The sequence below is a fragment of the Oryctolagus cuniculus genome, chromosome 10 (genome assembly GCF_051225735.1).
Source record: "Oryctolagus cuniculus isolate XC-2025 breed Fujian yellow rabbit chromosome 10, ASM5122573v1, whole genome shotgun sequence".
Classification (NCBI taxonomy): Eukaryota; Metazoa; Chordata; class Mammalia; order Lagomorpha; family Leporidae; genus Oryctolagus; species Oryctolagus cuniculus.
In genome coordinates this window covers 105,130,305-105,153,943 of record NC_142876.1, presented here as the reverse complement: position 1 = coordinate 105,153,943, position 23,639 = coordinate 105,130,305, and the positions used below count along the sequence as shown (strand labels likewise).

The 23,639-nt window shown below is 59.1% G+C and overlaps 1 protein-coding gene across 31 annotated transcripts in view; it reads right to left on the bottom strand.

The window, feature by feature from the left end:
- Positions 1 to 1,225: 1,225 nt before the first annotated feature.
- Positions 1,226 to 23,639, bottom strand: part of LOC138843201 (uncharacterized) — a 205,904-nt gene continuing 183,490 nt past the window's right edge. For 25 of the 31 annotated variants that reach the window (XR_016214354.1, XR_016214355.1, XR_016214353.1 and 22 more), the window contains 5 exons: positions 23,522 to 23,627; positions 17,957 to 22,252; positions 13,555 to 14,886; positions 13,292 to 13,398; positions 11,483 to 12,019 (listed from right to left, as the gene is read on the bottom strand). The gene's annotated coding sequence lies outside the window, so the exon portion shown is untranslated. Of the gene's footprint in view, positions 1,634 to 1,747; positions 1,926 to 3,881; positions 12,020 to 13,291; positions 13,399 to 13,554; positions 14,887 to 17,956; positions 22,253 to 22,895; positions 22,951 to 23,445; positions 23,628 to 23,639 lie in introns of those variants that run through there. The other 6 variants (XR_016214340.1, XR_016214338.1, XR_016214339.1 and 3 more) reach the window with 6 other exon arrangements.

Below are 23,639 nucleotides of genomic sequence, written 5' to 3'. Positions count from 1 at the left end.
GGCCAACCCCAACCCGCCAGAGCGGTGGAGGTGCTGCCAGCGCCTCCTCTCCGATGGACAGGGCCGTGTCGCTGCAGGGGCCGCCATCGCGTGAAACTGCAGGATCTGACGCTGGCAGGGTCGGCTAGGGGTCCCGGCGCTTCCTGAAGGCCGTGAACACGATGGTGGGGGCCTTCTGGGAAATAGGCACCACATCCAACAAAGCAGAGAAACCCACGTGGAAGTGGCAGCTCGTGGGCTCCCTAAAGCCCTTTATGGCACTGAGCCCCAGGGTGCTGGGCTCCCCACTCGTGGTCACAGACGCCTCGGGCCAGGAATTCCCTGTGCTGAGCTATTTCCTGCACACACGAGTAGGTCTGACAGAGCCCAACGCCGCCCCTGTGGACATGAGGACCCCGGGGGGCAGGGGCCAGCGTCAGCCAGGGCTACACGCCCCCTTAGTGTGCAGCAGTTCAGTGGACGCCTGTGCAAGGGGCAGCTCCCAGGTCTCCGTCCACCCAGCCACGTGGGCCCTCTTGGTTCTCACGGTCCACAGCAGGGATCCACAGAGGCTCTGAGGACGCCTGACTGAGGTCCTTGTTCCCCATCCACCTGGGAGCTTCCAGAACCAACAGAAACCCCAGCCCCACCTCACTGGCTCATGTGTGCCCAGCAAGGTCCCCAGAGGATTCAGAATCCGGTCCAGCCACGGTTCCCTGGGAGCCAAACACATGGCGCAAGAGAGCGGTGTCCCTGAGGACAGAGAAGGGGAGAGAGAGCCCAAAATCAGGCTCGGGGCCTCCAACAGGGGAGGGACAGAGAGGCAAGAAGGGGCAAGGACAAAGGAAAAGGCCAGTGGGGTTCACAGGAAGGAGCCAGCTGCCCCACAGCCCAGGACCCACAGACGGCTGACAGCTCCCAGAACCTCGCCCAGGCTGCCGATGGCACCTAAGGACCCAGCACTACCCAGCAGCCAGGGGAGGTGGGAACTATTCTGGGTGCTTCCCGCGGCAGCCACCCTGCAACCAGGGGCTCCTATTGCTCACACCCCCTTGACAGAGATGGAATCAGAGGCCAAGGGGCAGGGACACCAAGGTGGGCAGCAGCGGGCAGTGGAGCCAGGACTCAGCCCAGGCCCTGGACCCGGTGTGGCTCCAAGCTGCCTCCTCCAGGCTCCCAGCACTCTGCTCCCGCCCCCCCGTGTGTGAGCACAGGTGCCCGAAACCAACACTAAGTCCTTCATGTTTTTCCATTCACAATTTATTGACCTAATGGATTTCTGTTAACTCATAAATCTGTTAATTCTAGGCACAGAGGCAGTAGTGCAGGGCAATCCATGGGCACCAACAGAGGCAACGAAGTTCTTCCCAGGTAGCAGCTGCTCCCCGGGGACAGAAGAGCCAAGGGATCCAGTCCTTGGGGCAGCGAGGATGAGGGACCTTCGACTCCTCTTCTGGAAGGGCGAGGACTCTGAAGCTGGGCATCTCAGAGTCCATCTTCCTGTGGACAATCGTGGTGACCTGGGCAGCCAGAGAAGCCACGGGGTCCTGTCCTTGGGGCAGCGAGGATGAGGGACACTCTAGAGAGCACAGAGGCAAGGATTCTGGAGGCTGGACGTCTCAGAGTCAGTCTTCCCGTGGAAGATCGTGGTGACCTGGGGGCACCAGAGACACAGCTCAGCTGCAGCATCTGCTGTGTAGACCGTTTGGTGGCCCCAGGACCCTCCTGGAGTTGAGAGGTCAAAGGACTTGGCCAGGGACAAGCTTACATGCGGGGAACGTGGGCTTTGGCATGTAATGGCCTGGTCCCTGGTTCCTGTCCCTGAGGGTGAGTCCCTCACCACCAAGAGGTCCTTCCACAGGAAGTCTTCTTGCTGGTGCAGATCAGGTTTCTGGGCTTCTTTGGATCCTAAACCTTGTAGAGCCACCCGAAGGGGCAGTAGATACCTGTGCAGGGGAGAGAGAAGACGGCACTGCCACACCCCTCCCCTGCAGACATGGGAGACCCCAACTGAGAGTCCCCCGCAGGCAGAACCTCGCAGTAACAACCCTTTCTCCCGCCCCCGTGCAGACAGCACCTGTCCCACCTGACAGCCTTCTCAGCTCATCCAGGAGCCGCCATGACACCTCCTGCCCTGCTCTGCTGAGGGACACGGGAGCCACTGGGGACACAGAGGGCTTGGGGGACCGGCAGTCAGTCCTGCCCCGGGAAGTCCCCATCCAGGATGTGATTCTGGCCTCGGGATTCTTCTCCCTCTCCCGGGGCTCCCAGGAAGGGAGACGAGTGGTGCACAAATGAAAATGCAACAACAGAAATCAAATGAACAGAAATCAAAAAACAGAAATGAACAAACTCACTCTGTTCCCATCACCAACAGAAAACATGAACTGTATCCACTACACCACACCAACAACGGAGACTGTTCTAGTGGAATAAAATGTTAAAATGAGAAAACACAAAATGGCAGGAAACAAAATAAAATAGAAAAAGTACAAAGTAATCAAAATGGAAAAAGAAAAAACAAATTTGACCAAACAGCAGCAGCAGGATCCGATTCTTCCTCCGGATTCCTCTCCCTCTCCAGGGCTCCCCCAGGAAGGGTCAGCAGGGCTGACGTCTGGGAGACCCCGAGCCAGCAGCTGACACAGATCAGCTCTCACTGCTCAGACAACTTGAGCACAAACGAACATGAAACAAACAGAAATCAAATGAACAGAACTCAAAACACAAAATGGACAAAGTCAGCTCACCTCACCAACAGAAAACATGAACTAAATGAACTCAACGAGACTAACAACTGAGACTAACCCTATCGAAACAGTTAAAAGTAAGAAAACAAAAATAAATGAATAATAAAGCATAAAGAAAAAATCCAAAGAACCTGAACTGTATAATGACCAAAGCAGACAGCCTCACAGTCTTATTTTAAAAAATGGGGGGGGGGGGGATAGAGAAAAAAACTCAAAATGAAAAACCGGAAACCCAAAAATGGGAGAAAATGTAAAGAACAACCACAAACTAGAGGAAAGCCAAGGAAAAAAAATGAAGAAAAAATCCAAATAAGAAATGAAATATCCAAGGAAAATCAATAAGAAAGGGAAAAAGACTATAAATGCTGGAGGAAAAAAGTAAACAAAATAGAAAAAAGAACAAAATAATCAAAATGGAAAAACAAAAAACAAATTTGACTAAAACAACAGCAGCAGGAAGAACAAAAACAAAACAAGGGAAACACAGGCAGCTGTTCCCAGCCCCAGGTCCCCGGGACAGCGCTTCCTGGGCAAATGACAGAACCCAGGCCCAGCCAAGGCTTTGTGCAGGCAGCGGGCATGACGTCTCAATGGCGCCTTCTGATGTCAGAGCAGGAAACCGCAGCAGGTGCTGCCCTGTGCTGGTTTGCACAGGAACCTTGCCACTTTAAAAAAAAAAAAAAAAAAAAGAGAGAGAGAGAGAGAAAGAAATTCTTTCTTAGGTTGAGAGAGGGTGTGATTTTAGTGTTTTGAAATTAAACCCTGTAGGATATTTCGAACCCTTTTCATTTCTGGTCTTAGCATCGTTCATAATTTTGCCTTTTGCAGACTCAGTGTATCCACTCCTTTCTCTTCACCCCCTGGATGATCGCCTCAAACCATGGTGCAGCGTCACTGGCATCGCGACGCTACATCAAATGTTCTGTCACTCAAGTCAGCGGTGCTGTGACGGAGCTGTAAAGCCACGGCTCACGGGGCCTGCGTCCCGTACGAGTGTCTGTTCATGTCCCAGCTGCTCCACTTTTTGTTTTAAAAGGATTTACTACTTATTCAAAGGCAAATAGATGGAGAGGACAGAGAGAGGGAGACAGAGGAGACAGATTGTCAGCACCACAAACTTTGTACACAAAACCCACAGCAAACACAACTGACCTGGCCCAGCCCACAGGCCACAGTGTGCAACCTGGTGGCGAAACCTCTCCTACAGAGCCTGCAGGTGTGGTGGACTGAGAAGGCCAGGCCAAGATGGCCGCGGGCAACAGGCTGTGATTGGATGGTTTCGAAAACCACATGACAATGGAGTCTGCCTGGCAACAGGCTGTGATTGGATGGCGTCAGAAACTGCCTGGCTACAGGCTGTGATTGGTTAGGGCATAGACTGCCCCTTGACTGGATTGGCTGCCTTGGCTATATAAGCTGTTGTAGCACCTGAAATAAACCAGTCTGCAGGCTGCTTCTCTCAGGCCTGCTCTCACCCAACACCCAGGGTCTGTGTGGTGACTCTGCGCCTCTTGCCCCCACCACACTCCTCCTCCCAGAAATGAATCCACTGCAACATGCAGGGGGTGGGGGGCTCCTGCAGGACCTGGTGTCCCCGATCTCGGGGGAGACCCCAGCACAGCCTCTGTCTGCCCTGAGGACTCGCCTATGGGCTCGTCCACTGCTGGGAGCTTCGCAGCCATAACCTCACTCACTCTGGCCCCTCCCAAACTGGGCAGTAGTTTGAGCACCACCATTTCCCAGCGTGGGGAAGTGGTCAGGTCCATACAAGATCAATATGGGACACCCAGTGAGGCAGGAGTCCTGGGCTGGGGTAGACCGAGAGGTCAGTAAAGGGAAGACAGCCACAGTAGGCACTGGGGCTTCCCTGTGGCAGAAGAACAAGAGGGAACTCTGGGAGGTGCAGGTGCTCCTGGCCTGGCTGCTCCTGGTTCTCCCTGAGGACAAAGAAGGGCAGAGAGAGCCCCAAATCAGGCTCGGGGCCTCCAACAGGGGAGGGACAGAGAGGCAAGGAGAAGGGTCAGGACAAAGGAAAGGCCAGTGGGGGGCACAGGAAGGAGCCAGCTCCCCCATAGCCCAGGACCCACAGACACTGACAGCTCCCAGAACCCCGCCCAGGCTGCCCATGGCCCCTAAGGACCCAGCACCACTCAGGAGCTCAGGAGAGTTGGGAACTATTCTGGCTGCTTCCCGGGGTGGGGGGCCACCCTTCAAGGCATGGGCTCCTATTGCTCATGCAAGCTTGACAGAGCCTAGAAACAGAGACCCAGGGGTTGGGAAACCAAGGTAGTAGCAGGCACTGGAGCTGGGACCCACCCAGGCCCAGGCGCAGCTCCAAGCTGCCTGTCCAGGCTCCAGCACTCTACTCCCCTTGTGTGACCACAGGTGCCCATTATGGTCACTGAGTCCTGACAATTCGTGAGCACGCACACAGGGCTACAAGTTCTTCCCAGGCAGCAGCTGCTCCCCGGGGGACGGAGAAGCCATGGGGTCCTGTGCCTGGGGCAGTGAGGACGAGGCACACTCACACTGGTCTCCACGGCAGCACCCACACGCCGTCCAGGAGACTGATTCTGGGAGCTGACATCACCTGGTTCCTCTAGTGGCAGTCCCCGGAGCCCTCAGAGCACTGGGACCCAGGGTGCTGGGCTCCCCACCTCCTGGTCATGGACGCCTCGGGCCCAGGTGTGCCCTGCGCTGAGCAGTTTCCTGCACACACGTGAGGGTGCTGGCAGAGGCCGAGGCCGCCCCTCTGGAGATGAGGACCCTGGGGTGGGGGGCAGGAGTCAGCCAGGGCGGTGCTGTGTCTGCCCCCACCCTGGAGGAGCTGCAGCCTGCCAGGGCTGGACCACACGCCCACGGCCACAGCACACAGGACACACAGAAGACCTGTCCACCCCCCTCTCTCCACTGCCCGTGGCCCTGGCCCCTCCTGCCAGCCCTGGGCACAGGAGGCACAAGCACCAGGGCCACCAGCTCAGCCCAGAGCGCACTCCTGGTCCTGCCCTCAGGGTGGCCCTGCACCTTGCAGACCCAGAAGGCACCCGTTCTCCTGAGACCTCCCCACGTCCACGTGTGGGTGTCAGAGGGGACTGGAATTTGATGAGGCAGAACCTAACTGTGGCCTAATCAGTGGTCCTGCTGCCCCTGCCCCAAGAGGACACCCTCAGCCCCCGCCTGCTCCTAGCAATGCCCATGCTCACAACTCATGAAATCCCCACACGACCGCAAGACCCAGGCGCAACCTGTCCTGGGACCCAGGTGACTCAATATAAAATATTCCTAATGCTTAACACCTGAATTTCCCCGGGGAGATGCACGGACTGCTCCTTCCAGCCCGCAGCTGGTTCTAATCCCCAGGGCGAGTGTGGGAGGAACTGCCCGCTACCACGCCCCATTAGTGTGCAGCTGGTCAGTGGACGCCTGTGCAAGGGGCAGCTCCCAGGTCTCCATCCACACAGCCACCTGGGCCCTCTTGGTTCTCACGGTCCAGAGCAGGGATCCACAGAGGCTCTGAGGACACCTGACTGAGGTCCTTGCCCCCCACCCACCTGGGAGCTCCCAGAACCTCAGAAATCCCAGCCCCACCCTCTCCTCACCAGTGTGCCCAGAAGGTCCCCAGATGATTCAGAATTGCTCCAGGTTCTCCAGGGGGTCAGACTCACAGCACTGAGAGGGGTGCAGGGAAGGGGTTTGCTAGGGGAAGGGGCTCTCCTGTGATGGAGGCTGCCAAGTCCCAGGAGGACCCATCTGCGAGGTGGGAAACCAGGAGAGCTGGGAGCGGGCGCAGACGGAGTCCACAGCACCCAGGAGCCGCCGGGGTCCTTCTGGGTCTCAGGCTGCAGCCGTCAGTCCCGGGCCCACTGGTGCAAGCTCCGTGATAGGAAAGCCACAGAACCTGGGGTTCAGACCCTGAGGGGGGGAACGGAGACCCACAGGCTGCACGAGGGCCCTGAGCCCTCCATCTTCTGCAGCCCTGTTCTCTCCCAGGTCCAGGCTGATTGTACGGTGCTGCCACTCAGATGGGCATCCCAACGCGTGATCTGGCTCTCTCATTGAGGCTCCACACACCGTCAAAGCTGGCCCGGGTCGCCCAGTCTTGCCCATCCCCAGGACAGGAGGGGGGCGGGCCCAGTGTGTGCTGATGCCCTGGATCTCCACCCTGCGCCCACACCCCATGTCCCCTGATCCAGTCACAGCGGCACCCGGACCTACCGTCCAGCAGCAGCTGCCCAAGGTCAAGAACGATCCCATAACTGAGATCCTAAAACACGGCTCTGTGCTCAGACGTTCATAACTCCATTAAAACGTCACCAGGCCACCTCTTTTCTTCTCTAGGCGGAAAAATTATGTCACAGGAAGCCTTACCAGGTGTTTAATAAAATTCCCAGGAAGCCATGGACTTGGACCAGGCTCCTGAACTGGGCCCAGACCCAGACAGCACAGGTTCATCCCAGCCACTGTGAGGGGAGGCAGGGAGAGGAGAAGCAGGACCGGACACTGGCAGCCTGGCCCAGAGCTGTGTTACTGACCCCGTCCAGGGCTCATGATTGGACACATGAGTGCGCAAAAGGAAGGGGGTGGAGGGAGACTCCCAGGGCACTGGGTCAGGAGTTCCCCTGAGGCTTCTCCTCTCTGCAGCGTGCAGTCTTGGGCCACGACTAGAACGGACGATTGCAGAGCAGGTGAAGGGATCCACCCCGTGCTTGGTGGAGACTGTGCTGCCGCTGCCCCTCCCACTGGGCTCCACCTGTCCCCCCGTGTGGGACCCCCGGTTATCCTGGCCTGCCCACCCCCAGAACACAGCCTGCTCCAGAGGTGACCCTGGAGCTGGGCAGTGCCAGGAGCAGTGGGGGCCGAAACGGGGTCAGAGACGGGAACGGGCTCAGCAGGACCTGGCCCCCTACCGCCCAGTGTGCTGTTCCCTACCCGGGTGGGCGGGCCCCTCTGTGACCCAGGCCACAGGCAGACAGTCCTAAGGCCTGTCCTGGTCCCGAGGCCGCCACTCTGACAGGCCAGACACTGCGTCCTCAGACCAGAGAGCCCCAGGTTCCGTACCCTGAGACTCCCTAGTCCAGGAGATTGATGGGCAGAGAGCAGGCAGGGATGACCAGGTACTGCCTTGGGCTGGCCACCAGAGGGCAGCAGAGGCCAGCCCACCCCCCTGTGGCCCTGGCTCCTGGGATGTGCTCAGGAGCCACCAGGCAGGAGCTCCTGTCCGGGCACAGTTGCAGCCCCTGGGGAGCCTGACCCTGATCACAGAGGGGCTGTGACGGGAATCCTGAGCTCTCAGGGGGAACAGGGCTGCCAACCCCCTCCCAGGGACACTCCGCCTCCTCCCCTTCCTCTTGGGATTTTCGGGCTGGGCTGAGAAGGGTCAGCTTCCCAGCAGTGCCCGCTCCCTCCTGGGCCTTAACTCAGCACTGCCCAACAGCACCTCTCCAGGGACCCAGCAGGGGGTGCCCACCCAATGCTTCCAGTTCACAGGGCAACCTGGGGCCTGGTGCCCTGCCTCCCTGAGCCTTGGGCCCTGCATTCAGGCTGCCCCTGCCCTTGGGCCTGGCATCAGGGCTGGACATGGGTGGAGACACGGTGCCAGATGTGAGGACAGAACACTGACCCCGGGGCCCCACGTCCCTCACCAGAGTCCCTTTACCACTGGAAGGCCCCACTCTGCCCCTGAGGGCCAGTGAGCATCTGCCACCCTCCTGACAGGGACAGCCCAAGGGCTCCAATCTCCCCCAACCACAGACGCCGTGCAGTGGCCTCCCTTACACACGCCCACTCTGAAGTTCTAACTCGCTGGGTGCAAAGGACCAGGGGCAGAGGTGGCAGCAGATCCCACCCTGGTGGCCTGGTCAGTGCCAGGGCTGTGACCGCTGTTGGCCCTGTTCTTCCCCCTGCTCCACCCTCCTGGTGGGCGCTCACACCGGGCAGATGTGGCTCTGCCTCTTGGGATGAGGTCACTGCCAAGGGCAGGCAAGTCCTAGCTTTGCGGTGACCCTGTGGTAGGTCAGCTGCTGAGCGTCTGTCCCCGCAGGCTGTCACAGGATGGTGACCCTGATGGCAGGTGATGGTGTCCCTGGAGGTGCACCTGCTGTGGGTTGTGTCCCTGACTCAGACTTGTTCTGCTAACTATAGAGCTATGACTGGCATTGGCTGTCGAGTCCTAGGGCAACGTGGGCCAAGTTCATTGCTGCCTGCCTGGGCTGAGCTCTGCCTTTGGAGTGAGCATTTTGAGCAGTGACAGGGGTGCACAGAGCTGCCCTCGGGGGCTCCGTGGTGAGCAGCGGGAGGTGCTCCACCCACATCCACTGCTCCTCTGCTCCTGGAGGCGCTGTGCAGCACCAGGTCTGTCTGCCTTGTCCTCCTCATGGGCCAGGGCCTGGGGGTCTGGGCCACGCCCCCACACCACATCCACAGGTCTGCCTCAGGGCTGGAGGGCCAACCCCAACCCGCCAGAGCGGTGGAGGTGCTGCCAGCGCCTCCTCACTGATGGACAGGGCTGTGTCACTGCAGGTGGATGGCATCGCTGTAGACTGCAGGATCCGATGCTGGCAGGGCCGGCTCAGGGTCCCGGCGCTTCCTGAGGGCCGTGAACACGATGGTGGGGACCTTCCAGGAAATGGGCACCACATCCAACAAAGCAGAGAAACCCACGTGGAAGTGGCAGCTCGTGGGCTCCCTAAAGCCCGTTATGGCACTGAGACCCAGGGTGCTGGGCTCCCCGACCTCCTGCTCACATATGCCTGGGGCCCAGGCGTTCCGTGTGCTGAGCAGTTTCCTGCACACACAAGCTGGCTGAGGCCGCCCCTGCAGAGATGAGCCCCCGGAAGCACAGTTCAGGAGGGCCGTGCTGTGTTGGCTCCCTGCCTGGAGGAGCTGCAGCCTGCTAAGTCAGGACCACACTCCCATGGCCAGAGCCAGAACCCACCCGGGCCCCAGGAAGCACCTTCTCCCTCCCTCTGTCTGCTGGCTGTGCCCTGGCCCCTCCTGCCAGTCCTGGGTGGAGGAGTCCCAAGCACCCGGGCCATCAGCTCAGCCCAGAGCTCACTCGGGGGCTTCCCTCGGGCTGGCACTACACTTGAACCCAGCAGGCACTCATTCTCCTGAGGACCCCCCACGTCCATGTTTGGGTATGGAGGGGACTGGGCTTTGCCAAGGCAGAACCAAACTTGGGGCTTAATCAAAGGTCTTGTTGCTCCTACCCCAAGAGGACACCCACAGTCCCTGGCCTGCTCCTAGCCACGGACAACCTCACACCCCTGAAATCCCCCCACCCCAACCAAGGCACAGGCTCCAGGTTTCATGCCAGGACGGCTTCATCCAGGCGCTGTGCTGTGGTGGGCTGCAAAAGGCCCGCTATCGAGTTTACTAATTCAGCTGCGAGCAATTAGCTAGTTGAGCTGTGACCGACCGGCAGGTGTGGGGACTGAACTGGAGCATGGTGCTGATTTCTGGACCGCACGTCCCGGTTTCCAGTAATGCTGTGCACCCGTCATTTACTAGAGACCTCAGAACCTGCTCCAGTTCTGGGAGCTGCCCGATTCTTGTATCATTTGTGTTTTATGCTCTTCTCAAACACCACGCAATGTAATTGGCCTAAGGAAGTTCCTTTTGTCACAGGTCATCGGCCAGGGTCAACAAGGAGTCGCGAACCATGATCCTCCAACACGGCTTTGCGCTCTGACGTTCATAATTCAATTAAAAGGTCACCCAGCCACCTCTTCTATCTCTAAAAGGAAGAACAGCGTCTCGGGAAGCCTTACCAGGAGCTAAATAAATTCACTGGAATCACGGACTGGGCCAGGACCTGCACTGGGCCCAAGACCCAACCTAAACAGCTTCATCCAGGCACTGTGTTGTCGCTGGTGGCACTAGTGTCAGTATCCAGTTCACTAATTAGGCAGTGAGCAATTAACTAGTTAAGAGGTGCCCGACTGGCAGGTGTGGGGACTGAACTGGAGCCCTGGTGCTGATCTCCCCACCTCACTTCCTGTTGTCCAGGAAAGCTGTCGCACCTGTCATGGAGTGGGGTCCTCAGCACCTGCTCCAGTTCTGGGAGCTGCCTGACTCGTGACCATTTCTCTGTGATAATGCTGTCCTCACATGGACTCCACTCCATGCACCTGGCCTAAGGAGCTTCCTTCAGTCCCGGGAAAGAGTTGTCTCTGAACCTGAGCCCTGAGCCAGGTCCTGGCATCTGCTCCCGGAAGCTTGACGCCCAGGGCTCTGACCGCGGGGCTCCCAGGTCAGGGGAGGAACAGCAGCCACCTGGACTGGATAGGAACAGAGGACAAAGAAGGGGAGAGAGAGCCCCAAATCAGGCTTGAGGCCTCCAACAGGGGAGGGACAGAGAGACAAGGAGAAGGAGCAAGGACAAAGGAAAGGCCAGTGGGGGTCACAGGAAGGAGCCAGTTCCCCCACAGCCCAGGACCCACAGAGGCTGACAGCTCCCAGAACCCCACCAGACATCAAGGCCTCTAAGGACCAGCCCTACCCAGCAGCCAGGGGAGTCTGGTGCTGTTCCGGGTGCTTCCTTGGAGGCAAGTGCTGCTGTCACTCACACCCCCTTGACAGAGCCAGAAACAGAGCCCCAGCGGGTGGCAAAAAATGGCAGTGGCAGCCGCGGGCACTGGAGCCGGGACTCAGCCCAGGCCCCGGGCGCGGCTCCAAGCTGCCTCCTCCAGGCTCCCAGCATTCCGCTCCCCGTGTATGAGCACAGGTGCCCGAACCCACACTGAGGCCTTCATGTTTCTCCAGCCACTATTTATTGACCTAATGGATTTCTTTTAAACTTAAAAATCTGTTAACATGTAGGCACAGAGGCAGTAGTGCAGGGCAATCCATGGGCACCAACAGAGGCAACGAGGTTCTTCCCAGGCAGCAGCTGCTCCCCGGGGACAGAGGAGCCACAGGGTCCTGTCCTTGGGGCAGCGAGGACGAGGGACATTCAACACCTCTTCTGGGAGGGCGAGGATTCTGAGGCTGGGCGTGTCCGAGTTCATTTTCCTTAGGACGATGGTGGTGACTGTGGGGAGCCAGAGAAGCCACGGGGTCCTGTCCTGGTGGCAGCGAGGACGAGGGACATTTAACACCTCTTCTGGAAGGGCGAGGATTCTAAGCTGGGCATCTTGCAGTCCATCTTGCTTTGGAGGATCGTGGTGACCTGGGGGCAGCCAGAGAAGCTACATGGTCCTGTCCTTGGGGCAGCGAGGATGAGGGACATTCTACGCAGGAGAGCACAGATGGAAGGATTCTGAAGATGGAAGTCCTGGAGTCGTATTCCCCTGGAAGTTCGAGGAGACCTGGGTCACCAGAGACATAGCTCTGCCCCAGCATCTGCCGTGTAGACCCTTTGGTGACCCCAGGGCCCTCTTGGATTAGAGAGGTCAGAGGGCTGGGGCAGGGAGAAGCTGACAAGGGGAGAACACGGCCCTGTCATGCCATGGCCTGGTCCCTGGTTCCTGTCCCATTGAGACCCCAAGGAACTTTGAATGGTGCCGAAACCCACAGACCAGCAGGGAGGTGGCAGGTGCCTCATCCAAGCCAGAGGAGATGCCCACCCTGGGCCTCTGCCACCCGAGGACAGACACGGGGAGGCAGTGCTGGCAGCACAGAGCTGTAGTGATGCCAGCGCCCCTGCCAGGCCCCAGCACAGCCCCAACTGCTGGCCTGCTCTACAGCTCACAGCAGGAACCTCCGAGGCCGGCAGCCACAGGGGTCCCCTCTCTCACGTGCTCATCGCCGGTCGGCCACTGTGCAGGACCTTGTGTGCAAGACTCAAGGGGCCACTGTGGTCCTCAGAGACACCCATCTCCCAGGGAGGCACGTTCAGGCTCCAAGGACTGAAGGGCCCGACTCGAAGGTCAGGCGCTCTCAGGAGGGACGGGACCCGGACGTCTGAGTCTCAGAGAGGAGCAGATGCCCTCCCCTCCATCCGCGCCCATGGGGAATGGGCCAGGGGCCTCCGGCACAGGAGCCATGGCCTGCAGGAAGGACAGAAACGCCCAGGACACGGTCTCCCTGCATCTGGCAGCCCCACCTCCACCTGCCCAGCGTCTGCGCTCCCTTGTCCAGGTGGGAGCTGCTGCATCTCCCATGGAGACCCCGGGGCAGTCTGTCTGTCCTGAGGATGGGATGGCGGTGAGGATGCTCCTAGGCGCTTGGCCACACTGCCTGGTCAGGGCTGGGGCAGAGGGCAAGGACGAGCAGTGCCGAGACCTCGGCTCCACGTCTCAGGAGAGGGACCCCCGGCTGCTGCAGCCTGGGGCCTGTCAGGAGCTGCCGCGGCCTCTCCCCTCCTTAGACCCTGGTACAGAGCTGCACACAGCAAGCCCACGCGGTATGGCTGATGCTGCTGGAGCCTCCAGAAACCACAGGGGTGAAGCCCGCAGCCCCTCTGTACTCACCCCTGACCAATGAGGGCCCATGGGCATCAGTGTGAGTCCCACCCGCCCCCTCCCCTATGCACCTCCTCCATTCCCTGCACACAGACACAAAGCCAGTGGACACCCTGGCTGTCTGGGGTGACCCTGCCCTCCTGTGGGTGAGTTCATTACCTTCAAGAGGTCCTTCCACAGGAAGTCTTCTTGCTGGTGCAGATCGAGTTTCTGGGCTTCTTTGGGTCTTAAACCTTGTAGAGCCGCCCTTACTGGGCAGTAGTTACCTGTGCACAGGACAGAGGGGCCCGCACTGCCACTGCACCTCCCCTGCACACTGAGGCCCCACAGATGAAAGTCCCCCGCAGGCTGAATCTCACAGTAACAACCCTTTCTCCCTCCCCTGTGCAGACAGCACCTGTCCCATCTGACAGCCTTCTCACCTTGGTCCCAGGAGCCGCCATGGACACCTCCTGCCCCGCTCTGCTGAGGGACGCGGGAGCCACTGGGGACACTGAGGGCTTGGGGGACCGGCAGTCAGTCCCCGCCCCAGGAAGTCCCCATCCAGGATGCGATTCTGGCCTCGGGATTCTGCTCCCTCTCCCGGGGCTCCCAGGAAGGGAGACGAGTGGTGCACAAATGAAAATGCAACAACAGAAATCAAATGAACAGAAATCAAAACACAAAAATGAACAAACTCGCTCTGCTCCCATCACCAACAGAAAACATGAACTGTATCCACTACACCACACCAACAACGGAGACTGTTCTAGTGGAAGAAAATGTTAAAATGAGAAAACACAAAATGAACATGAATGGTGGCAGGAAACAAAATAAAATAGAAAAAGTACAAAGTAATCAAAATGGAAAAAGAAAAAACAAATTTGACCAAACAGCAGCAGCAGGATCCGATTCTTCCTCCGGATTCCTCTCCCTCTCCAGGGCTCCCCCAGGAAGGGTCAGCAGGGCTGACGTCTGGGAGACCCTGAGCCAGCAGCTGACACAGATCAGCTCTCACGGCTTTGACTACTTGAGAACACACGAACATGAAACAAACAGAAATTAAATGAACAGAAATCAGAACACAAAATGAACTCAGCTCACATCACCAACAGAAAACAGGAACTAAATGAACTCAACTAGACTAACAACTGAGACTAACCCTATCAAAACAGTTAAAAATAAGAAAACAAAAATAAATGAATAATAAAGCATAAAGAAAAAATCCAAATAACCTGAACTGTATAATGACCAAAGCAGATGGCCTCACAGTCTTATTTTAAAAATGGGGGGGAATAGAGAAAAAAACTCAAAGTGAAAAACCGGAAACCCAAAAATGGGAAAAAATATAAAGAAAATATAAAGAACAATCACAAACTCTGGGAGGAAAGCCAATGGAAAAAATGAAGAAAAAATCCAAATGGAAATGAAATATCCAAGGAAAATCAATAAGAAAGGGAAAAAGGCTATAAATGCTGGAGGAAAAAAATAAACAAAATAGAAAAAAGAACAAAATAATCAAAATGGAAAAAGAAAAAACAAATTTGACTAAAACAACAGCAGCAGGAAGAACAAAAACCAAACAAGGGAAACACAGGCAGCTGTTCCCAGCCCCAGGTCCCCGGGACAGCGCTTCCTGGGCAAATGACAGAACCCAGGCCCAGCCAAGGCTTTGTGCAGGCAGCGGGCATGACGTCACAATGGTGCCTTCTGATGTCAGAGCAGGAAACCGCAGCACGTGCTGCCCTCTGCTGGTTTACACAGGAACCTTTCCACTTTAAAAAAAAAGAAAGAGACATTCTTTCTTAGGTTGAAGAGTGTGATATTAATGTTTTGAAATTACACCCTACAGGATATTTTGAAGCCTTTTCATTTCTAGTCTTAGCATCTTCCATAATTTTGCCTTTTGCAGACTCAGTGTATCCACTCCTTTCTCTTCAACCCCTGAATGATCGCCTCAAACCATGGTGCAGCGTCACTGGCATCGCGACGCTACATCAAATGTTCTGTCACTCAAGTCAGCGGTGCTGTGACGGAGCTGTAAAGCCACGGCTCACGGGGCCTGCGTCCCGTACCAGTGTCTGTTCACGTCCCAGCTGCTCCACTTTTTGTTTTAAAAGGATTTACTACTTATTCAAAGGCAAATAGATGGAGAGGACAGAGAGAGGGAGACAGAGGAGACAGATTGTCAGCACCACTAACTCTGTACACAAAACCCACAGCAAACACAACTGACCTGGCCCAGCCCACAGGCCACAGTGTGCAACCTGGTGGCGAAACCTCTCCTACAGAGCCTGCAGGTGTGGTGGACTGAGAAGGCCAGGCCAAGATGGCCGCGGGCAACAGGCTGTGATTGGATGGTTTCAAAAACCACATGACAGTGGAGTCCGCCTGGCAACAGGCTGTGATTGGATGGCTTCAGAAACTGCCTGGCAACAGGCTGTGATTGGTTAGGGCATAGACCTCTCCTTGAGCAGATTGGCTGCCTTGGCTATATAAGCTGTTGTAGCACCTGAAATAAACGAGTCTGCAGGTTGCCTGCCTCAGGCCTGCTTTCACCAGACTCTTGGAGTCTGTGGTGACTCTGCGCCTCTTGCCCCCACTGCGCTCTCCCTCCCAGAAATGAATCCACTGCAACACACAGCGGGGGCTCCTGCAGGTCCTGGTGTCCTGGATCGCGGGGGAGACCCCAGCACAGTCTCTGTCTGCCCTGAGGACTCGCCTATGGGCTCGTCCACTGCTGGGAGCTTCGCAGCCATAACCTCACTCACTCTGGCCCCAGCCTGGGAGGCAGGATGACCACCACCATTTCCCAGTGTGGGGGGTGGGTCAGGTCAATACTGAATGTGGGAATCCCAGAGAGCCAGGAGTCCTGGGCTGGGTCACAGCCGAGAGGTCAGCAAAGGGAAGACAGCCACAGTAGGCACTGGGGCTTCCCTGTGTCAGGAGAACAAGAGGGAACTCTGGGAGGTGCAGGTGCTCTCGGCCTGGCTGCTCCTGGGTCTCCCTGAGGACAAAGAAGGGGAGAGAGCCCCAAATCAGGCTCGGGGCCTCCAACAGGGGAGGGACAGAGAGGCAAGGAGAGGGGCAAGGACAAAGGAAAGGCCAGTGGGGGTCACAGGAAGGAGCCAGCTCCCCAACAGCCCAGGACCCACAGAGGCTGACAGCTCCCAGAACCCCGCCCAGGCTGCCCATGGCCCCTAAGGACCCAGCACCCCTCAGGAGCTCAGGAGAGTTGGGAACTATTCTGGGTGCCTCCCGGGGTTGGGGGGCCATCCTCCAAGACAGGGGCTCTATTGCTCATGCAACCTTGACAGAGCCTAGAAACAGAGCCCCAGGGGGTGGGAAACCAAGCAGTGGCAGCAGCAGGCACTGGAGCCGGGACTCATCCCAGGCCCGGGTGCGGCTCCAAGCTGCCTCCTCCAGGCTCCCAGCCCTCCACTCCCCGTGTGTGGCCACAGGTGCCCGAACCCAACACTAAGTCCTTGATGATTTTCCATGCACATTTCTCAACATCACATCTGTCATAAATTACAAAGCAGGCACTTTGCAGGCAGCAGGGGCGGTACTGCAGGGACATCAGTAGCACCCACACAGGGCTACAAGATCTTCCCAGGCAGCTGCTCCCCGGGGGACGGAGAAGCCATGGGGTCCTGTGCCTGGGGCAGTGAGGACGAGGCACACTCCACACGGGTCTCCAAGGCAGCACCCACACGCCGTCCAGGAGACTGATTCTGGGAGCTGACATCACCTGGTTCCTCTAGTGGGAGTCCCCGGAGGCCTCAGAGCACTGAGCCCCAGGGTGCTGGGCTCCCCACCTCCTGTCATGGACGCCTCGGGCCCAGGTGTGCCCTGCGCTGAGCAGTTTCCTGCACACACGTGCGGGTGCTGGCAGAGGCCGAGGCCGCCCCTCTGGAGATGAGGACCCTGGGGTGGGGGGCAGGAGTCAGCCAGGGCGGTGCTGTGTGCCCCCACCCTGGAGGAGCTGCAGCCTGCCAGGGTGGACCACACACCCACAGCCAGAGCAGAGCCCACAGCGTCTCCAGGAAGCCCCTTCTCCTTCCCTCTGTCTGTTGCCCGTGGCCCTGGCCCCTCCTGCCAGCACTGGGCAGAGGAGTCACAAGCACCTGGGCCACCAGCTCAGCCCAGAGCGCACTCCCTCAGCCCGGCCTGGTGCCTTGTTACTGGGCAGGCACCTGTTCTCCCGAGAGCTCCCCAAGTCCACACGTGGGTGTCTGCAGGTGTTTGGCAAGAGAAGGCAGAAACAGATTGGGGACCTGCCCCCTGCCTCTGGAGGACACATCTGCTCCAGGCCGGCTCCGAGCTGTGCCCAAACTCCTCTCCCATAAAACCCCCACACCAATGCAGGCCCAGGCTCAACAATCCCTGAGACCCAGGTGAGTCAATACAAAGTATTCCTAATGCTTAACACCTGAATCTCCCAGGGGCCTACCAGGCCTCTGTGGCTTCCAGCCAGCAGGTGGGTCTAATCCCGGGGCAAGTGTAGGAGGAGCCGCCCACTACCACGCCCCGTTAGTGTGGCAGCTGTCAGTGGATGCCTGTGCAAGGGGCAGCTCTGGGGCTCTGCACACTCAGCCACGTGGACCCTCTTGGATCTCACGTCCATAGCAGGCATCCAAATATTGCTCTGACAATGCCAAACTGAGGCCCTTGACTCCTGCCCCACATGGAAGCTTCCAAACCACAGAAATCCTAGCCCCACCCTCTCCTCACCAGTGTGCCAGAGAAGGTCCCCAGAGGAACCAGAATCTGCTCCAGAAATGGTTCTCCAGGGAGTCAGACCCACAGCACAGAGAGGCAGGGGTGTATGAGGGTAGGGCTCACCTGTGATGGTGGCTGCCAAGTCCCAGGAGCGGCCGGGGTCTGCGAGGTGGGAAACCAGAACAGACGGAGCCCACTGGACCAGGACCCAGGAGCCGCCGGGGTCCTTCTGGGTCTCAGGCTGCAGCCGTCAGTTCTGGACCCACTGATGTGAGCTCCGCGGTAGAAAAGCCACAGAACCTGGGGCTCAGACCCTGACTGGGGAGAGCCCTGAGCCCTCCCTTCTGCTGCAGCCCTGTTCTCTCCCAGGTCCGGCTGATTGCATGGTGACGCCCACTTGAAGCAGATCTCAACGCATGCTCAGACTCTCATTTAGGCTCCACACACCGTCAAAGCCGGCCTGTGTCACCCAATCTTTCCCATCCCCAGGACACGAGGGGAGTGGGCCCAGTGTGTGCTGATGCCCCAAGTCTCCACCCTGCGCCCACACCCCATGTCCCCTGATCAGGTCACAGTGGCACCCGGACCAACCGTCACAGCAGCAGGGGCCCAAGGCCAACAACGATCCCACAACTGAGATCCTAAAACACGGCTCTGTGCTCAGACGTTCATAACTCCAGTAAGACATCACCAGGCCACCTCTTTTCTCCTATAGGCGGAAAAATGATGTCACAGGAAGCCTTACCGGATGTTTAATAAAATTCCCAGGAAGCCATGGACTTGGACCAGGCTCCTGAACTGGGCCCCCAGACCCACACAGCACAGCACACTGGGAGGGGAGGCAAGGAGAGGAGAAGCAGGACCGGACGCTGGCACCAGGCCCAGAGCTGTGTTACTGACCACGGCCGTCCAGGGCTCCTGACTGGACACACGAGTGCGCAGAAGGAAGGGGGTGGAGGGAGACTCCCAGGGCGCTGGGTCAGGAGTTGCCCTGCGGAGTCTCCTCTCTGCAGCGTGCAGTCGTGGGCCACGCCTGGAATGGACGATTACAGAGCAGGTGAAGGGATCCACCCGGTGCTTGGTGGAGACTGTGCTGCTGCCCCTCCCACTGGGCTCCACCTGTCCCCCCTCTGGGACCCCCGGTTATCCTGGCCTGCCCACCCCCAGAGGACACAGCCTGCTCCAGAGGTGACCCTGGAGCTGGGCAGTGCCAGGAGCAGTGGGGGCCGAAACGGAGACAGAGTCGGAACGGGCTCAGCAGGACCCAGCTCCCCACCGCCCAGTGTGCTGTTCCCTCCCCGGGTGGGCGGGCCCCTCTGTGAGGCAGGACACAGGCAGACGGGGGTCTCAGGGGCAGGCACTGTGACAGGTGTGAGGCTCAGCTCTGGCCGAGGAAGAGTCACAACCCCAGTGCCCTGACCCCCTCCTCCGTGCACGTGCGGTTCTCCACCTGGTCCCGAGGCCGCCGCTCTGACAGTCCAGACACTGTGTCCTCAGACCAGAGAGCCCCAGGTTCCGTCTCCCTGAGACTGCCCTATTCCAGGAGATCTATGTGCAGAGAGCAGGGAGGGACCAGCAGGCACTGCCTTGGGGTGGCCACCAGAAGGCAGCAGAGGCCAGCCCACCGCCCTGTGGCCCTGGCTCCTGGGATGTGTTCAGGAGCCACCAGACAGGAGCTCCTGTCCGGGCACAGGTGCAGCCCCTGGGGAGCCCGACCTGATCACAGAGGGGCTGTGACGGGAATCCTGAGCTCTCAGGGGGAACAGGGCTGCCAACCCCCCCTCCCAGGGACGCTCCGCCTGCTCCCCTTCCTCTTGGGATTTTCAGGCTGGGCTGAGAAGAGTCAGCTTCCCAGCAGTACCTGCTCCCTCCTGGGCCTGCACTCAGCACTGCCCAACAGCAACTCTCCTGGTTCCAGTAGGGGGCGCTCACCCCATGCAGCTAGTTCACAGGGCAACCTGGGGCCTGGTGCCCTGCCTCCCTGAGCCTTGGGCCCTGCATTCGGGCTGCCCCTGCCCTTGGCCCTGGCATCAGGGCGGGACATGGCCTGGAGACCTGGTGCCAGATGTGAGGACAGAACCCTGACCCAGGGCCCCACGTCCCTCGCCCGAGTCCCTTTACCACTGGAAGGCCCCACTCTGCCCCTGAGGGCCAGTGAGCGTCTGCGACCCTCATGACAGGGACAGCCCCAGGGCTCCAATCTCCCCCAACCACAGACACCGTGCAGTGTCCTCCCTTACACACGCCCACTCTGAAGTTCTAACTTGCTGGGTGCAAAGGACCAGGGGCAGAGGTGGCAGCAGATCCCTCCCTGGTTGCCTGGTCAGTGCCCAGGGCTGTGACCGCTGTTGGCCCTGTTCTTCCCCCTGCTCCAGCCTCCTGGTGGGCGCTCACGGGCAGAGGTGACTCTGCCTCTTGGGATGAGGTCACTGCCGAGGGCAGGCGAGTCCTAGCTTCTGCGGTCACCCTGTGGTAGGTCAGCGGTTGGGTGTCTGTCCCCGCAGGCTGTCACAGGATGGTGACCCTGATGGCAGGTGATGGTGTCCTTGGAGATGCACCTGCTGTGGGTGCCGTCCCTGACTCAGACTTGTTCTGCCAACTGCAGAGCTGTTACTGGCCATTGACTGTTGAGTCCTAGGGCAAAATGGGCCAAGTTCAAGGCTGCCTGCCTGGGCTGAGCTCTGCCTTTGGAGTGAGCATTTTGAGCAGTGACTGGGGTGCACAGAGCTGCCCTGGGGGGCTCCGTGGTGACCAACGGGAGATGCTCCACCCACATCCACTACTCCTCTGCTCCTGGAGGGGACTGTGCAGCACCGGGTCTGTCTGCCTTGTCCTCCTCATGGGTCAGGGCCTGGGGATCTGGGTCAGGCCCCCACGCCACAGGGATAGAGGGCCAACCGACACCAATCAGAACGGTGGAGGTGCTGCCAGCTCATCCTCACTGATGGACAGGGCCGTGTCGCTGCAGGGGCTGGCATCGCTGTAGACTGCAGGATCCGACGCTGGCAGGGCCGGCTCAGGTCCCGGCGCTTCCTGAAGGCGTTGAACACGACTGCTGGGGCCTTCTGGGGAATGGGCACCATCCAACAAAGCAGAGAAACCCACATGGAAGTGGCAGCTCGTGGGCTCCCTAAAGCCCTTTATGGCACTGAGCCCCAGGGTGCTGGGCTCCCCACCTCCTGGTCATGGGTGCCTGGGGCCCAGGCGTGCCCTGCGCTGAGCAGTTTCCTGCACACACATGCTGGCCAAGGGCCTCTGACGAGATGATCACCCGGCAGCACAGTTCAGCCAGGGCAGTGCTGTGTCTGCTCCCTGCCTGGAGGAGCTGCTGCCTGCTAGGGCAGGACGCCCTGGGCTCTGACCCAAGCAGCTCCCAGGTCAGGGGAGGAACAGCGGCCACCAGGACTGGATAGGAACAGAGGACACAGAAGGGGAGAGAGAGCCCCAAATCAGGCTCAGGGCCTCCAACAGGGGAGGGACAGAGAGGCAGGCAGAAGGGGCAAGGACAAAGGAAAGGCCAGTGGGGGTCACAGGGAGCAGCCAGCTCCCCCACAGCCCAGGACCCACAGACGCTGACAGCTCCCAGAACCCCACCAGACATCAAGGCCTCTAAGGACCCAGCCCTACCCAGCAGCCAGGGGAGTCTGGTGCTGTTCCGGGGGCTTCCTTGGAGGCAGGTGCTCCTGTCACTCACACCCCCTTGACAGAGCCAGAAACAGAGCCCCAGGGGCTGGGAAACCAAGGCAGTGGCAGCCGGGGGCACTGGAGCCGGAACTCAGCCCAGGCCCCGGGCGCGGCTCCAAGCTGCCTTCTCCAGTCTCCCAGCCCTCCGCTCCCCCGTGTGTGAGCACAGGTGCCCGAACCCACACTGAGGCCTTCATGTTTCTCCAGCCACTATATATTGACCTAATGGATTTCTTTTAAACTCATAAATCAGTTAACTTGCAGGCACAGAGGCAGTAGTGCAGGGCAATCCATGGGCACCAACAGAGGCAACAAAGTTCTTCCCAGGCAGCAGCTGCTCCCCGGGGACGGAGGAGCCACAGGGTCCTGTCCTTGGGGCAGCGAGGATGAGGGACATTCTACACCTCTTCTGGAAGGGCGAGAATTCTGAGGCTGGGCGTGTCCGAGTTCATTTTCCTTAGGACGATGGTGGTGGTCTGGGGGCAGGCAGAGAAGCCACAGGGTCCTGTCCTGGTGGCAGCGAGGACAAGGGACATTTAACACCTCTTCTGGAAGGGCGAGGATTCTAAGCTGGGCATCTTGCAGTCCATCTTGCTGTGGAGGATCGTGGTGACCTGGGGGCAGCCAGAGAAGCTACATGGTCCTGTCCTTGGGGCAGCAAGGATGAGGGACATTCTACGCAGGAGAGCACAGATGGAAGGATTCTCAAGATGGAAGTCCTGGAGTCGTATTCCCCTGAAAGTTCGAGGAGACCTGGGTCACCAGAGACATAGCTCTGCTGCAGCATCTGCCGTGTAGACCCTTTGGTGACCCCAGGGCCCTCTTGGATTAGAGAGGTCAGAGGGCTGGGGCAGGGAGAAGCTGACAAGGGGAGAACACGGCCATGTCATGCCATGGCCTGGTCCCTGGTTCCTGTCCCATTGAGACCCCAAGGAACTTTGAATGGTGCCGAAACCCACAGACCAGCAGGGAGGTGGCAGGTGCCTCATCCAAGCCAGAGGAGATGCCCACCCTGGGCCTCTGCCACCCGAGGACAGACACGGGGAGGCAGTAATGGCAGCACAGAGCTGTAGTGATGCCAGCGCCCCTGCCAGGCCCCAGCACAGCCCCAACTGCTGGCCTGCTCTACAGCTCACAGCAGGAACCTCCAAGGCCGGCAGCCACAGGGGTCCCCTCTCTCACGTGCTCATCGCCCGTCGGGCACCGTGCAGGACCTTGTGTGCAAGACTCATGGGGCCACTGTGGCCCTCAGAGACACCCATCTCCCAGGGAGGCACATTCAGGCTCCAAGGACTGAGGGCCCGACTCGAAGATCAGGGGCTCTCAGGAGGGACGGGACCCGCACGTCTGAGTCTCAGAGAGGAGCAGATGCGCTCACCTCCATCCGCACCCACGGGGAATGGGCCAGGGGCCTCCGGCACAGGAGCCATGGCCTGCAGGAAGCACAGAAACGCCCAGGACATGGTCTCCCTGCACCTGGCAGCCCTGCCTCCACCTGCCCAGCGTCTGCGCTCCCTTGTCCAGGTGGGAGCTGCTGCATCTCCCATGGAGACCCCGGGGCAGTCTGTCTGTCCTGAGGATGGGATGGCGGTGAGGATGCTCCTAGGCGCTCGGCCAAATGCCTGGCCCAGAGCTGGGGCAGCAGGGCAAGGACGAGCAGTGCCAAGACCTCGGCTCCACGTCTCAGGAGAGGGACCCCCGGCTGCTGCAGCCATGGAGCCTGTCAGGAGCTGCCACGGCCTCTCCCCTCCTTAGACCCTGGTACAGAGCTGCACACAGCCAGCCCACGCGGTGTGGCTCATGCTGCTGGAGCCTCCAGAACCTGCAGGGGAGAAGCCCACAGCCCCTCTACACTCTCCCCTGACCAAGGAGGGCCCATGGGCATCAGTGTGAGTCCCCACCCCCTCCCCTATGCACCTGCTCCAAACCTGCACACAGATGCACAGCCAATGGACACCCTGGCTGTCTGGGGTGACCCTGCCCTCCTGTGGGTGAGTCCATTACCACCAAGAGGTCCTTCCACAGGAAGCCTTCTTGCTGGTGCAGATCGAGTTTCTGGGCTTCTTTGGGTCTTGACCTTGTAGAGCCGCCCGGACTGGGCAGTAGTTACCTGTGCACAGGA